The 18020-nt window shown below is 41.3% G+C and overlaps 1 protein-coding gene and 1 pseudogene across 1 annotated transcript in view; both read left to right on the top strand.

The window, feature by feature from the left end:
* Positions 1–18020, top strand: part of EDARADD (EDAR associated via death domain) — a 171871-nt gene that overhangs the window by 38067 nt on the left and 115784 nt on the right. The window contains exon 2 of the mRNA XM_051820772.2: positions 14381–14462. The gene's annotated coding sequence lies outside the window, so the exon portion shown is untranslated. The remainder of the gene's footprint in view (positions 1–14380; positions 14463–18020) is intronic.
* Positions 1642–4384, top strand: LOC127483464 (signal recognition particle subunit SRP72 pseudogene; annotated as a pseudogene).

The raw sequence follows: 18020 nt of genomic DNA, 5'->3' as shown, positions 1-18020 counted from the left end.
TGCAAATTCGAAGACAATTCTGGTCCCAAGCATTTCAGATAATGGATACTCAGACTGTAGAATTCAGTAACAGGGGTGAGCACTGTAGGGTAGCAGGTAAAGCCAGCATCCTGTATGGACACCCATTCAAGTCCCAGCTGCTCCATTTCCAATCCAGCTACCTGCTAATGTGCCTGGGAAAGCAGCAGAGGGTGGCCCAAGTATTTGGTCCCCTACAACCACCTGGGAAACCTGGATGAAGCTCCTGGCTCCTGGCTTCAGCCTGGCCCTGCACCTTTCCCTGTAGCTCTGCCTTTATTTAAAAAAAAAAAAATTATGTTATTTGAAAAGCAGAGATACAGAGAAAGAAAAGGAGAGACAGAGAGATCTTCCATCTGCGGGTTTTCTCTGCAAATGGCTGCAACAGCCAGGACTGAGCCAAGCCAAAGCTAGGAGCCAGGAGCTTTCTCTGGGTCACATCCTCCATTGCCTTCCGAGGCACATTAGCAGGCAGCTGATTGGAAGTGGAACAGCCAGGACTCCAACTGGAGCTGAAATGGGATGCAGGTGCTGTAGGTCAGGGCTTTAACCCACTGAGCCAGAGCACTGGCCCCCAAATAAAATAAATCTCAAAAAAAGAGTGTCTTTAAAAAGATGACAATTCAGATAGATCAAAGTCACACAAAAAGAATGAGAAAGTACCCTTTAATTTATATCACAACATAGAACTTCTCAGGGTACAGTTAGCTCCAAGGGTCTCTTAAGCCCAACATTCTGTAGCATACTTTTACACTTGGCCTTCTGGTAGCCATTTCTTGAATATAGATTAATACACTCTCCTATTCATGTCTAGTCTTACATGTCTTAATTTTTTCAGCTTCTTTTAGGACCTTAGATGTTCTATTGTACTTCTCTAACTATAAACTTTTACCCAGGTATCACAGCCCCTTTGTAGCTTTCACATGTCATGGTGCCCATGAGATCTGATCTATACCACCTTTCCTTATTCAAAAACTGGTATGTCTATTTTTCTGTCAATTTTTGAATATTTTAATTTTAGACAAGGATAGTTCGGAAGTCTGTGAACAGGACAGGAACGTTTGGAAATCCTATGCTATGGGTTAATATTATTAAAATGTTTAAGAAGGGGCAGCATTGTAGCATAAACAGGTTAAGCCACCGCCTGCAATGCTGGCATCCCATATGGGCACCAGTTCGAGTCCTGGCTGCTCCACTTCCAATCCAGCTCCCTACTAATGAGCCTGGGAAAGCAGTGGAAAATGGTCCATGTCTTTGGATCCCTGCACCCACATGGGAAATCTGGATGAAGCCTCTGGCTCCTAGCTTCAGCCTGGCCCAGCCCTGGCCGTTGTGGCCATTTGGAGAGTGAAACAGTGGATGGAAGAGCTTTTGCTCTCTTCCCCCCCCCCAACTCTACCTTTCAAATAAATAAAATAAATCTTTAAAAAATGTTGAAAGAAAAAAAAACCTTTTTCAATTAAAAATTCTAAACCCAGCAAAACTGTCTTTCAAAAAAGTAAGGGAGTTCATTAGTACTAGACTTGCCCTACAATAAACGCTAAGGTCAATCATTAGAAAAAGAATGGTAAGTAGTAATTTGAAGATATAAATATCTCTGTTAAAGGTAAATAGACAGCCAAATATAAAAACAGTATTACTGTAATACTGGTTTATGATTCTACTTTTTCTTTTCTAAAGTAATTCAAAGCCAAATACATAAAAATAATCATAAATCTATGCAAATGAGTACATAACATGTAAAGACACAGTTTGTAACATCAATATCCGAAAGTGGAGGGAGGACAGAGTTGTAATGGAGTAAAGTTTTGGTATGTGATTGCACTTAAATTGGTATTGAGTCAAAATAGCTTGTTACAATTTAAGGATGTCATCAGTAATGACCATGGTAACCACAAAGGACATATTTAAAACACACAAAAAGGAACGGGAAAAGGAATAAAAACCTTCATCTCCTCCAAGATGGCGAACAGTGGCAGCGGGGGAGTTTCGGTTCCCGCGCTGTGGAGCAAAGTCAACATTTATGGCCAGAACAGCGGCTTCAGGCGCACTCTCAAGACCATCAACCAGATCCTGCAGATCAACAAGGATGATGTAACTGCTCTGCACTGTAAAGTGGTAGGCCTTATCCAGAACGGAAGTTTCAAGGAAGCCTTGAATGTTATCAATACCCACACCAAAGTGTTAGCCAATAACTCACTCTCCTTGGAGAAGGCATACTGTGAGTACAGACTAAACAGAATGGAGAATGCCTTGAAGACAACAGAGAGTGCCAACCAGCAAACAAACTGAAGGAGCTTTAAAGACAAGTGTTAATATCACTTGGAATGCTATGATGAATGCTTTACTGTGTAGAGATCTTGTTTGAAATTCCCAAGATGATTATGATGAGGAGAGGAAAACAAACCTTTCAGCAGTTGTTGCAGCTCAAAGCAATTGGGAAAAAGTGGCTCCAGAGAACGTAGGCCTCCAGGAAGGCACACATGAACTGTGCTACAATGCTGCATGTACATTGATAGGACAGGGCCACCTGAACCAGGCAATGAAAATCTTACAAAAAGCTGAAGATCTGTGCTGCCATTCATTTTCAGAAGACTGTGATGGGACTGAGGAAGACCCACAGGCAGAACTGGCCATCATTCAAGGTCAGATGGCCTATATTCTACAGCTTCAGGGTCGTACAGAGGAGGCATTGCAACTTTACAGTCAGATAATAAAACTAAAGCCAACAGATGTGGGATTACTCACTGTAACTGCAAATAACATCATTACCATTAACAAGAACCAAAATGTCTCTGACTCCAAGAAGGTGAAATTAACCAATGCAGAAGGTGTAGAGTTTAAGCTTTTCAAGAAACAACTGCAAGCTATAATATTTAACAACGCCTTACTTGCTATGTACACAAACCATGCAGAACAGTGCTACAAAATATCTGCCAATTTACAGTCACAAAGCCCTGAGCATCTCCTGCCAGTGTTAATCCAAGCTGCCCCGCTCTGCCATGAAAAGCAGCACGTAAAAGCAACAGGGCTGCTTCAGGAATTCTCAGATCAGCATCCAGAAAATGCAGCTGAAATTAAGTTGATCATGGCACAGTCAAAAATTTCCCAATATTTCCAAAGCATGTCTAATATTGAGAAGCATGGTGAGAAGCATAGAGAAGTTAAAGCATAAACCAGGCAAGGTGTCTGTGTTAGTGACCATGTACAGCCATGAGGAAGATATTAATAGTGCCCTTGAGGTCTTCATCCAAGCTATCCAGTGGTATCAAAACCATCAGCCCAAACAAATCTCCTGTTCATTTGTCCTTTATAAGCTGCAAACTTCAACCTCAAATACGGGCAGCAGAAGGAGGCAATCAGGGACCTAGAACAGTTTTGCAAGCAAAGTCCCAAAGATATTCACACCCTGGCACAGCTTATGTCTGCTTACTCGCTTGTAGATCCAGAGAAAGCAAATGTTCTTAGTAAAAACCTGCCATCCTCAGATAGTTATGTCTCTAAAGGTGGATGTGGAGGCTCTTGAAAAATTCTCCTGGTGCTACATACATTCAGAAGAAGGGTGGAAAAGTTACTGGAGACAGCTAGCCAAAGGAGCAAGGACAGAGAGATTTGAAAAAGAAGAAGAAAAAAAAAAGAAGGGAAAGCTGCCTAAGAATTATGACCCAGAAGTTACCCCAGATCCAGAAAGGTGGCTGCCAATGTGAGGACGTTTCTACTACCAAGGAAGAAAAAAGGGGAAAAAGAAGGATCAAATTGGAAAGGAGACACAGGGAGCAACCGTGGCAGCTTCGTCTGAACTGGATGCCAGTAAAACCGTGAACAGCCCGCCCACCTCTCCAAGACTTGGCATTGCAGCAGCTGTGTCTGCCTCCACGAGTAACATCATCCTCCCGAGACACCAGAAACCTGCAGGAACTCCAGCAACAAAAAAGAAACATCTACAGAAAAAGAAGAAAGGTAGAAAAGGTGGCTGATGATTAGAACATTGCTGTTGCGGGCTGTTTTTAACTTGTCTCAGTGGCACTAGGAACATAATAAAGGCAGCACAGCAAGAAGCACAGAGCTGCTGCCTCTTCTATCCCCATATTTCCATACAATCATTTTCTTGTGCATCAAATAGCACATCTTCCCCAGACCACCCAGTCAGAACTGGCCCACTGTGCCACCCAGCTTTGCACAAGTGATGACTGAGAATGCCTGGGCATTTCTCCATCTCAATGTATATTGCATCCTTTATCTTTGTATGCTGATTGGCTTTTTTCAGTTTCACAAAAAGGCATGTTATGTACAGTTTCCCAGAATTTAGAGAGAAACTGTTTCTGCTGTTTCAGCTCGAGTCAGAAGACAATTGTTCTCACTTTAAATTATGTCTTAGGAGGCCCTAGGAGACTGAAAGTAGAATCTTCTGAGCATTCCAAATGCCTGCTTAGAAATATTATGTGTTCCAAAGGGACCTTATTAAAACACTGATATTCTTGACTTGAGTGGCCACAAGAAATAATTTTAGCCATAAGTTCTGTCGTATGATCTTAGAATACGGGATCCTCTCCATTTATGTATTTGTATACATGCATGACTCCTTTGTGCCCGCTGGGTTTTCAGATGATGTTAACATGCTGATGTAACATCACTGAAGACTTCAAGCAAAATATCTCAATGTGGCAAGAAGTTGACTCTTAGACCCAGTGTTCTGAGATGAGATGGCTTTGAACTATCTCTATCAGAAAGGTTAATGACTCCTGTCAAAAACATAAACATTGGCTTCATTACTTAGAGAGAGAGAATCAGTACCAGACAGTATTAAAGTCTAACAGGACTATTTGGCCCAATTAATAGGCTCCCTTTTTTAGTTACGGGTTATGACCGTTCATGACCTTTTTGAAAGCAATGAAGTATTTTATACTGGACTTGTCTAAGTGTTGCCTTGTCTTTCCTTGCTTACAAGCCAGCTTCACATTGAACAGCTGTGAGACAGACACATTGGGATGCCTGCCCTTGTTAGCATTCATTTTATGCTACCCCAAATCATTTATTCTAGACTTATAAGTATTTCCTGTGATCAGATTACCGTGTCCTTGTTAATAAAGTGCTGCTGTGTTTGAAATCTTAAACAAAACAAAACAAAACATGTCACTGCAAAAAAAAAAAATCACCTGAAAACGAAGAAAGGCAATAATGGAGGAAATGAGTGACACAAAAGATATACAAAGTACAAAAAAACAAATAACAAAATGTCAAAAGCAATTGCATTAAATATAATGTCAGTGATTGTATTAAATATGTTTGATTGCATTAAAAGTAAATATAAATGAAAAAACCTCCTCAATCAATAGGCACAGAATGGCAGAATGGGTTTGAAACAAACAAGCCAGGATCCAGCTATACACTGTCTACAGGGGACTCACTTTAGATCTAAGGATAAACACAGATTGAAAGTGTGGGGAGCAGGGTCCGTCTCCCGCAACATGGCGGGGCCCCCGGGAGACAAATAAGTACTGAGACTGTGGACTGAAACTAACTCTATGCGTCTGATCTCCCACCATATGGCACTGAGAGGGAGTAAACAAATCTTACACAGCTGCCTCGTTAATTAGCTGACTCCCGATCCAACCTTTGATTGGAAGAAAGCGGCGTGCTCAGCACGCGGGCAGTGGAGCACGGATTGGTGGGAGAGGACTATAAAAGGGGGAGAGAGCCAACATGCGGGGCCCCCTGAGAGAGTGGGTCGGAGAGCTCTTTGGTGCCGCTCCTCCGCGAAAGCGGGGGAGTGGCGGGGGTGCCGCTCCTCCGCGGAGGCCCGGGGAAAGAAAACAGCGGTGTCGTTCCTCCGCGAGTGGGGGAGTGACAGAAAGTGAAAGGATAAAAAGATTCCATGCTAATAATAACCAAAAGAGAGCAGAGGTGGTTATGCTGATAAACAAATAAGCTTTAAGTAAAGAACTGTCACCAGAGACATTTAGTACCTTGTGTAATGAAAAAAAGGTCAATTCACTGAGAAGATGTAACAATTATAAATATGCATATGTCAAACATCAGAGCACCTAAGGAGTAAACACTGATAGAATTAAAAGGAGAAATTAACTGCAATACCTCATTTTCAATAATGGATAAAACACCCAGACAGAAGGTCAATAAGGAAACTGAAGATTTGACCATCTTTATAGACCAATTAGACCCAAAGTCAGAATAGACTTTTTTTTTCAAGTACACAAATAATGTTCCCCTGGATAGGCCATATATTAGGTCACAAAAAGTCTTAATATACTTGAAAAAGTTTGAAATAATACAGCTACATAGAAAGCCATGACATGGTGGCAAAAACAACCTAAATGAAAGATCCTGGTGAACAAGACCCCAGCAGAAGGAACAGGCCATCAAGAAGGAAGGCACCTTTCTCTGAAGGGAGGAAGGAGCCTCCACTGTGATACGGCCTTGACTAAACAAGTTCAGAGTTGGTAAACTCAGGGGGCTTCCATAGCCTAGACAGCTCATAGCAAGAGCTTTGGGTGATTGCAGACGTCATAAATAAGAGTGCCAATTGTTAAATCAACAACAGGAGTCACTGGGTACGTGCTCCCCACGTTGGATCTCTGTCCTTAAAGTGTTTTACTATGAAACTTAAAGATAACACTACTAGTCGAACAATATCCTATACCTTGTGCAGTTGTGTGAGGGCAGCCTGTTGAAATCCTTGCTTAGTGTATACTAAGTCGATCTTCTTAAGAGTCGGAGAACTCAAAAGGCTTCCATAGCCTTGGAAACTCATGACTGGAGCATAGGGAGATTACTGATGCCATAAACAGGAGTGTCAATTTGTAAAGTCACCAACAGGAGTCACTGTGCACTTACTCCTCATGTAGGATCTCTGTCCTTAATGTGCTGTACATTGAGATTTAATGCTATAACGAGTACTCAAATAGTATATTTCACTTTGTGTTTCTATGTGGGTGCAAACTGTTGAAATTTTTACTTAATGTATACTAAACTGATCTTCTGTATATATATAAAATTGAAAATGAATCTTGATATGAATGGAAGGGGAGAAAGAGCAGGAAAGGGGAGGGTTGCGGGTGGGAGGGAAGTCATGGGGGGGAGGGGGATGCCAATGTAGTCCATAAGCTGTACTTTGGAAATCCATATTCATTAATAAAAGTTAAAAAAAAAAAGTTGATCTTCTGTATATGAAGGTAATTGAAAGTGAAACTCAATGAAGGGCGGGATGGGAGAGGGAGTGGGAGAGGGGAGGGCTACAGGAGGGAGGAAGGTTGGGGAGGAGGCCAAAACAGTACAAAAGTTGCACTTTGTAAATTCACATTTATTAACTAAAAAAAAAAAAAGTACAGCCAGCCACAACATAATTAAATTAGAAATTGATAGAAGAAAAATTGAAAAATTCATACATTTATGAAAATCAAATAACACAATCTTTTTTTTTTTTTTTTGACAGGCAGAGTGGACAGTGAGAGAGAGAGACAGAGAGAAAGGTCTTCCTTTGCCGTTGGTTCACCCTCCAATGGCCGCCACAGCCAGCGCGCTGCGGCCAGCACACCGCGCTGATTTTATGGCAGGAGCCAGGTACTTATCCCGGTCTCCTATGCGGGTGCAGGGCCCAAGTACTTAGGCCATCCTCCACTGCACTCCCTGGCCACAGCAGAGAGCTGGCCTGGAAGAGGGGCAACCGGGACAGAATCTGGCGCCCCGACCGGAACTAGAACCCGGTGTGCCAGCACCTCAAGGAGGAGGATTAGCCTAGTGAGCCACAGCACCGACAATCAAATAACACAATCTTAAACAACCAATGGGTCAAAGAAGAAATCACAAAGAAAATTTTAAAATATTATGAGACAAAAGAAAATGTAAGCATAAAATACCTAAACCTAATGGGATATAGAAAAAGCAATGTTAATACCAGGGGATTCCAATTCAATTCCATAAAGGAGGCATGTACCAATACCATCTCACTAGTCCCAGTGATCAATTTCTTCTCACAATTGATCATAATGATAGGACTAAGAGCCAAAGGGAGCACATAAACAAGACTAGTGTCTGCAAATACTAGCCGATAGAATAAAAAAGGGAGAGAACAATCCAACATGGGAAGCGAGATACACAGCAGACTCATAGAATGGCGGATGTCCTAAACAGCACTCTGGCCTCAGAATCAGCCCTTAAGGCATGCGGATCCGGCTGAAAAGCCCATGACAGTATTTCAGGCATGGAAAGCAAAGACACTCTGGCAAAAAAAAAAAAAAAAAAAAAAAAAAAACACACCTAAATGAAAGATCTCCGCAAGTGAGATCCCAGTGGAAAGAACAGGTCATCAAAGAAGGAGGTACCTTTCTCTGAAGGGAGGAGAGAACTTCCACTCTGACTACGACCTTGTCTAAATATGATCAGAGTTGGTGAACTCAAAAGGCTTCCATAGCCTTGGCAACTCATGACAAGAGCCTAGGGTGATTACTGATGCCATAAACAAGAGTGTCAATTTGTTAAGTCAACAACAGGAGTCACTGTGCACTTACTCCTCATGTAGGATCTCTGTCCTTAATGTGCTGTACATTGAGATTTAATGCTATAACTAGTACTCAAACAATATATTTCACTTTGTGTTTCTGTGTGGGTGCAAACTGTTGAAATCTCTACTTAATATATGCTAAACTGATCTTCTATATATAAAGAGAATTGAAAATGAATTTTGATGTGAATGGAAGGGAAGAGGGAGTGGGAAAGGGGAGGGTTGCGAGTGGGAGGGAAGTCATGGGGGGGAGGGGGATGCCAATGTAATCCATAAGCTGTACTTTGGAAATTTACATTCATTAAATAAAAGTTAAAAAAATAAAAAAAGAAGTTGAAAAGAGGAGATACTTTTTTCTTCTCTTTTCTTAAAGATTTATTTATTTGAAAGGCAGAGTTACAGAGAGGCAGAGGCTGAGAGAGATAGAGAAAATCTTCCATCCACTGGTTCACTCCCCAAATGGCTGCAATGGCCAGAGCTGGGTGGATCTGAAGCCAGGAGCCAGGAGCTTCTTCCGAATATTCCACATGGGAACAGGGGCCTAAGCACTTGACCTATCTTCTGCTGCTTTCCCAGCCCATAAGCAAAGAGATGGATTGGAAGAGGAGCAGCAGGGACAGGAACCAGCACCCATGTGTGATGCCGGCACCACCCAAGGGGGCTTAGCCTAGTACATCACAGCACCAACCCCAGGAAACATTTTTTGAGTAACGAGCATTCTTGTGTGCATGTGTGTGTGTGTGTGCGCACACACCATGTACAATGACATTTACCTGACAAAATTTAGAAAAGTAAAACTCAGAGCACTTTCAAGCAAGTACTATTATTACCATTTCATAAATTATGAAGCAGAGCTGCAGAACAAGAAGAAGCAAAGAGAAGAACAAGATTTGAATCTAGGCAGTCTGACTTCACAGCCAGGCTTAACCAATAAGACAGCAGGTTGCAGTTTCAGGTCTGCCATAACCTTGTCATATCCTGCAGTAAGCTGCTTATGTCTAAAGTTCAGACTCTCCACCTACACATTAGGAATGTTCTAGGACATAAAATTCCCATACCACTCCAGAGAACTCCATTCTTGTAAATGTAACTGCCTACCTGACTTATCAAGAACTGTGAAGGGGCTGAAATTTCACCCTCCCTGAAGGTAAGAAGTTGGTCTGCTCTGGTTTCACGGATGCTGACAGAAAACACAAAGTACTGAGGTCAGAAACAAAGGACTTTACTCATTGCATAGAAGGTAACATCAGCTTCAAGTTCACATTTGTTCCCCTCCTTCTCCAAGTAACAGAAGAGCAGTTTAAGTGGAGGCTGCATGTGTAGTAAATTTGCATCATAGCTGAGGAATTCTGAGTCCAAATCTTTTACAATGGACAGCAAGCCTGCCTGTCCTTTCCCTAGATGGACACATGACCTTTAATGTACTGGACAGCAAACATACCTGCCCTCTGCCCTGGAAAGGAACATTCCCTATATATATTCCAAGGATGTTCACTATAATAACATCATTGGAAAGATAGCTTTTCCTAGCCTCTGCCCAAAGGATGTACAAAAAATAAATATATAGAGAATTGTTAAATAGCAACCACTCTTTATTTTTATCTTGGAGTCTGGTGAATTTTTTCATAAGTGTGTTACCCTGTAAGTCACTCTGTTGACTCTGACTAATAAGGCAAGGGCCAAATCAATTCATTCTTCCTGACACAGTATTTGAAGCTACCATCCACAAGACCCAAGCAGGAGAATGCAGCTCACCTGTAGCATTTACCTTTACCATGCCCCTCAAGGTACTTGACCTAATTAGCTGAGCAAATCCCATAAACCATCATTCATTGTCATTAGGGTTTTGTACTGACCTTTCCATGTGCAGAAGTAACACAGGTGCAGAAAGATGAATTCATGATGGTACAGTCCCTGATTTGGCCCACAAGTAGGAAGTGCTGGGCAATTCTGCCATTCATAATAACCCTGACCAATGAGTTGAGGTTGGCCTCACTGCCTCTCAATCCAAAATGGTGATCACTTTATCAAAGTTGGGGACAAATTTTACGTCACTTTTTCTCCTGTTGTCTGTAATCTGTATACAAATAATGCATCAGTTTTCCCTCTAGAGAGTCCCCTTGCATCACCAAGAATAGTCTCATTTTTGGGGGGAGATTTTTGCAGTTACCTTAGTGCTACATGACCTTATGGTGGTGTTTCCATAAATACTTTAAGGACTTTTAGTCCCATCCCTAAAGTACAAATCCATGTGTTTTGGGAATGGAAATAAACTTAAGGCCTGGCTTTCACGTAAGAAACAAGTCAACTGGGTGCCTATGGAAAGAAAGTGACAACTGTTGGGATCTCCCAAGTAAGACTCAAATCAGTCAAAAGGCCTGGGTTGAGTGCTTCCAATGAGCGTTCCTGGTAGGCTGGTAAGCTCTAGAGTGCTCAGTTTGCTTTCAGTATTGATTCTAGTCCTTGTTTTGCTGCAAATCCAGCTTGTCCAGTTTTTCCATACTACCATCCAGATGGAATTTGCCCACACCAAAGGATAAGCAACATCTACAGGAATGGGGTGGGAAGATAATCATAGGTGTTGACAGATGCTTTCATGGGAAGTGGAGGAGCTGGGGCCCTGCTGTTTCTACTGGTCTTTTAATCAGGCTAGGAAGAATAGCAATCAAATCATGGTCAGAGTTCTCTGGCAGGGGATGGCAACTCAGCAGTCAGCTAAATGAAGGGGCTTGCCAGAGTGCAGGAGCCTGCAACAGGGCATGTTGCTTTATGAGGAAGGTTGGAGCATTTCTGAAAAGCAAGAGTCTGTCACTTCCCCGTATTTCCTGGGGTCAAGGTTTTTGTTTCCCCTAATGCCAAGTGCTCTCCCTCCACACCACATGATAAGCATGCCTAGTCTAGAAGCTGTAACTTCACCTTTTCCAAATTACCCCTATTCACACCCAGATTTTTCATCATGAATGGTAATGTACAAAAGGGCAAAAGGATCTTTTTAAAATTTACAGAAATCTATTATGCTTCTCATATTGGTCCACTGTAAGAAGACTCTGTCAACAATGTACCCAGCATATCGATGCAGTCATTATCTTCAGAAAGACAGGAACCATGGTAGACCTGGAAATCATATGCTTTCAGAAGATATGCTTTCAGAAGAACCATGCCATCAGAATAACAGAACACCAACCCGTTTTCATCCTTGGTTTAAATGCTCAAGTTTAAATCTCCCAAGAGAATATTAATTTGGTCTTAGTTCAACTCATCTGCTTACTTTGGGCCAGAAAAAAATCAGCTGAGAGTTCTACTAAGGCCACATGCAATTGTAGATATAGTACAACAGAGGAAGAAGAAAAGGATACTGGTCTGGCAAACCCAACAAATGTCCATTACAAGTAGTCATCTTTTATTGTATTTCTCCATTAGCACCCTCTTGACTATTAAAGAAAACTTATTCATGACATCTGTTGAAGATGGTAGGAAAGACTTTATTAAAGAGGAGTTACAGTGGGTTGTGTAGTTTGGGAGAAAGATTGTGCTCAACCCTAAATACAACAAGAATAAATGGAAATGTATAGGCAAGGAGTAGGGTGGGAATCAGTGAGTGGAAATTACCAAGATAAAACACCAGGGATATTAGGGGGATTGTTGCTAAATCGTCTTGACAGGATTATTGTTGAAGACAGGCCAGCGTGGCAAGATATTGAGGGTAAGGGAAAAGGAATTTGATCAGATATCAAAAATAGTCAACAGATTTTCTCTAAAACAGACCCAACAGGGTTCTTGCTAAAACTGGTCTGAGTAAGTACACAGAACCACTGGAGTAGACAGAGCCCAAAGTGCAGTACTAGTCAAAAAGAAACCTCAGAGGAGCCTAATTTTGGTGAAAAGAGGGAGTCTTTGTCATGATGTAGCCTATTTTGCAGCCACATTCTCATTGATTCATTTGCCAAATGTTAAGTGAGGAGCATTGAAAAGAATGACAGCAAAAACAACAACAAATGTAATAATTTGCCTTGTTAGCTTCAGAATATTTTATGATCCTATGATTGAGTTACTACCACCATTTGACTCAATTAATTAAAATTAATTTGTAGCATAACTCAGAACATCTTTTTGAGGGGAAAAATACATGCATTTTCTAGACCTGTGCCATCCAGTACTCTGGCCAGTAGGCATGTGTGGTTGTTGAGTAAATAAGCTGTAGTTAGTCCAAACTGAGATTATGCTCTAAGTGTTAAATACACAATGGCTTTCAAAGACTTAGTGTGATAAAAAGTCACTGTAACTTCAAGATAACTAACATTGCAAGTAATTTTCAACTTATGAGAATGGGATTGAATATGGCAGGGATCAACCTGAAAGTTTATGACATCAGAAAGATTAAGGTTGGGGGGAATAATTACAGTCCTAGAAGAAGGGAGCTGAGCCAGTTAAGACCTCTTTTATGAGTCTATACATGGCCAAAGAGAGTACACTGTGAGCAAGTTCTATGTGCCTCACATTTCCAAAGAAAAATTATCAAAATGTATACAGACCACAGTCACAGATTAATTATGTTTAAAATTAATTCAAATCTACCCCAATTCAGAAAAAATATAGTCTTTTATGGCTTAACCTCTCAATTTTGTTATTTGACTCCTTCCATTCTTGAACTTGCAAAACAAATTTCACCCCTTGCTGAGGATCATGAACTAACTATCCTACCATCAAAGGCCAAAGTGATTCCATTCAAAACTATGGATTTGACTTTGAGTGGCTCCCATGTGCTGTGCAAAGAACAGCAAACAAAATACATGAAGTGCTTGGTCTCATGGAGCTCATGGGCTTGTCTTAGTGTGCTTATTCCTCTAAATTTTTATGTTTTGGTCTTTCTTCCATCTATTGGGTTGTTCTATTTTTGAGTTTTCTTTCCATATGAATGTATATATTAATAATGATATTAAGGAGAAAAATCCTTATCTTATAAATATTAATAGACTTATTCAGATTTTTTTTTTAAATTTAAAAGATGCATTTATTTGAGAGGCAGAGTTACAGAAAGGAGAGTCAGAGAAATAGGTGTTCCATCTGCTGGTTCACTCCCCAACTGGCCACAACAGCTGAAGCTGAGCTGATTGGAAACCAGGAGCCAGGAGCTTCTTCCAGGTCTCCCCCATGGGTATCGGAGCCCAAGCACTTGGGCCATCTTCTAGTGCTTTCCTAGGCCATAGCAGAGAGCTTGATCAGAAGAGATGCAGCCGGGACCCAAACCAGCACGCATATGGGAGGCATGGCAGGCAGAGACTTAACCTATTATGCCACAGTGCTGACTCCCCGAATTTCAGTCTTTTCCTTAGAGGCTGTCTCAGGTGATCACCCTGGAGGTGTTCCCCTGAAAATTCCTTTGGGGACTGGTTCCTTCTTTCTGAGTCAGGGACTTTCCTTGAAGAGGACAGTCATATGAAAGGTGATAACACTGGCATTCTTGAATTAAGAAAAAAGATTGCAATGCCTTAAACAAAAGTATGCTGTTGAGCTGCTAAAAATCCCATGATGGTTCCAGCTAATGCAACCTATCAGCGCATAGGTTATCAGTCAAAAGAGCAATGGGAAATTTCTCCAGTTAATGACTCTCCTTGACAGAGGCTCAACAAGAGCCTTGATTTATTTACTATCATTGTTAAGCAACGATATAAATTAAGAATATTGCACTGGGCACATACATTTCCATGAGACAATACAAAATATTGCTCTTATTAAAATTTTGTGGGCTCTTGATTTAGGAATCAGCTAATGAATCAACTAATTCTATATTAGTGTCAAAGTAATGGAATACAAATGTAACCGACAACTTATTTGTATTTCCAGGATTAAGCTGAATCGTGATTAATGAACCAACTGAGGTCTGGCAACCACTTTTATTTATAAGGCATAATAGAGATATTACAAGGTATGTAAAAGGCTTCTGTGGAGCCTGCTGATTTACGGTCCGAATTACATCTTGACTTAGGCATAAATTGCAATTTGTGGTTCGTGATAAGATTTCTGATATTTACTTTCTCCTTTCTTTGGCAAGTACACAGGATAAAAAGTAACTCGTGTGACTCCATTGTTTCTTCTTAAATATTTATAGAGTTATAAAACTCTCAAGTTTTCTTTATAAGACAGGATGAGATAAATTTAGGATAAAGTTAAGCTGATTTGCATATTTAAAAGAGGATATAAAATGAGAATAGTTAGTTTGAAGGAAGCTCATTTTTATAACCAACATATTGACTAATGTAGAGATTAATGAGTGCTGTGCTCAGGATGAAAAATGTAGTAATTCAATGGTTGGCAAAACTCGTTCCATCATTCTTTTCCTTTGTTCTACAGATTGTCTTCTTTAACACAAGGGCCTTCACAGAATTGCAAAAGCAACAAAAAGTCAGTGAACTGAACTGAGTGCTAGCTTTGCCTTTTAACTCCAAACCACTCCACATCTGCCATCCTTCGGTAACTTGACACATTCTTGGAATCTACCTGTCTCCCTAGAGTGAGAGGAACCACTAAGGACTTACTCTTTCCCCACAATCCTCCTTTCTTCTCTCACAGATAACACCTTGGCCTTTGCAGATAATTACACCAGCATTCAGCAGTCAGAAACACCATCAGTTACAAAAGAGTCAGCAAACAGAAAAAAGGGAAATGCCTTGCCTCTTCTTTCATCATTCAAGCCAGGGCCACCCGTAGGAGGCATTTTACAGAAGTTGACATTTATAAGCCTGTATGCACAGAGCCTCGAGAAGATAAAATGGGAATGGGGATCTGGCATTGTGACATAGTAGGTAAAATAGCTGCCTGAAATGCTGGCATCCCATGTGGCCATCAGTTCGTGTCTGGGCTCCTCTGTTTCTGATCCAGCTTCTTGCTTAATGTGCATCACGGGAGGTAGCAGGTGATAACTCAAATACTTGGGTGACGGGTGACTGCCACTGACATTGGAGAACTATATAGACTTTTGGGTTCCTGGCTTTGGCTTGGCCCAGCCCAGGAAATTTGTGGGCATTTGAGAGTGAAACAGTGGATGAAAGATAGCTCTACATCTTTCTCTCTCTCTCTCTCTCTCTCTCTCTCTCACCTCTCTCTCTCTCTCTCTCTCTCTCACACACACACACACACATACACACACACACAGACACACATACACACTAAATAAAAAAACAACAAAGCATTTCTCCTAATTGCTCCACAAAGTCATTCTCTATGCCTGTTGTGCTCCATTTCCACATGGCTTCCTATCACACCTGTGACCACCTTCAATGAAGTAGAATGCATGGAGGCACCTTCTTCAGGTCCTTATCAGCACACTGCAGTCCTAAGGGCTCACCACATTTCCCTTACTTCTCTGCCTTCTCTTAGAGCTTATTCACCATGCTCAAGGGGAAATGGAAAGTACATCTACTTCTCACCAATGGTTGTCTGATACCTTACATATTGTGATGGTCAGTTCTCAACAGACTGAGAGCCAAAGGACCTGGTTCTGATCATGGGTAAAACAAACTATGAGACATGCCACCATCATATAGTAGTAGAATTCAAATGATTCAGAAATTGCCAGTGGTCTTACATTTCTGATTGGCCACAGATCAACAAAGAGACTCAAGAGACACAAGTGCTCCCACGACAGCACTTTTGAGTTTATATTACAGCATCACACTTCTCAGAATCTGGAAGCAGCACTTCTCCTACCCCCAAATTTGTGATTCTATGCAGGGCTTAAGGTTCTGAAGGCTCTGATAGATTCACTTCAGAATCACCATTGGCTGGAAGTAGTGGTTTGGGAAAAACTACAGCAGAAGATTCCTAAACATTTCCCTTTTAGGGTAGTCCCAGTCTCAAACTCAAGACCATGGAAGACAGTAGACTCTCGCTAACCTCTTGAACTCACGTCCTACTTGGACTTCAGAGGTAACTTTTTTATACTACTCATCTTACACTCCTAAAATCACAGCATGACCACTCCAGACAGAATCCACTCCATGGATTTTTCCCCCATAATGGTTGTTGTAGATTGAATTATGTCCCCTTCAAACTCATATGTTGAAGAATTATACCCCAATGTGACTGTATTCAGAGATGGGGGTCTATCAGGAGGTAATAAATGTTAAAGGAAATCATAAGAGTTGGGCCCTTATCTAATACAACTGGTATCCTTATAAGAATAGAAACCAGAGGAGAAGCACACAAGTGCTCCCCTTTCCTCGGTGCCCCTCTCTCCAAGCAAGCACAAAGAAGAGGCCACGTAAGGACACAGTAAGAAGGCAGCTGACTACATACCAGGAGGAGAGGCCCCACTGACAATCAACCCTGCCAGCACCTTGATTTTCAACATGTGACCTCTAGAACTGTGAGACAATAAATGTTCTTTGTTTAAGCCACCTAGCCTGTGGTACTTTGTTCTGGGAGTGTGAGAAGACTAATATACTGATTAATTCTTCTTTCAGGCTTATGAGTATTTTGTAATGTTTGCTACACACTGTGCTCCCTTTTAAGGAGCCTTCTTTCTACAATGGTCCCTTATAGTTTAGTCAGAGAAGTCACAGACATTAGGAATGCCGCAGTAGGATGGATATCAATATATAGCATTCATATATATATATATATATATATATATATATATATCTCTGATAGCCTCGCTATTTAGGATGAATAAGAAACTAGGTTCAGAGAGAACACACACACACAAACACAACCACACATGTGATTATTCACTTGGATTATTGATGGTTTGTTGATATCCTCACCCAAATACCAGCTCCCTTTTGATGCAGTCACTTCACCACTTTACTGCAGCCTACCCACTTCAGGGCAGTCTCTGGACACCTTATACCTCAACTCTTGTCCAGGCAGTAACAAAAATTCATGACTCCATTCCTACCTGCCATGCTTTATTCATCACCTCTGAAATCTGGTAATCTCATCCTCATCTTCTTTATAAAAAAAAATCCACCACTTCTTAGGAATCTTTTAGATATTTCCAACTCCTACAATCTATTGATGCCAATTTGTCGCCTTATCCATGCTGCATTAATACCCTATTCTAGGTGTCTAATAATCAAGACTTTGACTTGTCGCAAAGGCCTCTGGAGGTCCACCTGTAATGGTCTGTAAGTGGCTGGAGGTGGGTTTTAATTAGAGTCTACTGTGCAGATGCACAAAGTCACATGATCAGTGAATGGGCATACATATTTCCAGATGCTTTGACTGCCTAAAGATACATGTTTACTCTGAACAGTCACTCCCTGCCTTCCTGAGGATACAGACGACTCCCTAGTCAGAACGAACAGTAGAAAGTTGTTGCTGGATTGTGCAGGCAGCTTTAAGGTGCCAGGATTCTTGCCCTGACCCAGTGTTAAAAATCCTCCAGTTCTAGGGGCTGGTGCTGTGGCGCAGTGGGTTAACGTCCTGGCCTGAAGTGCCGGCAGGCATCCCTCATGGGCTCTGGTTCAAAACCGGCTGGTCCACT

The sequence above is a fragment of the Oryctolagus cuniculus genome, chromosome 13 (assembly GCF_964237555.1).
Source record: "Oryctolagus cuniculus chromosome 13, mOryCun1.1, whole genome shotgun sequence".
Taxonomy (NCBI): domain Eukaryota; kingdom Metazoa; phylum Chordata; class Mammalia; order Lagomorpha; family Leporidae; genus Oryctolagus; species Oryctolagus cuniculus.
The sequence above is the reverse complement of the archived record's forward strand: the minus strand, read 5'-3'. Positions and strand labels throughout refer to the sequence as shown.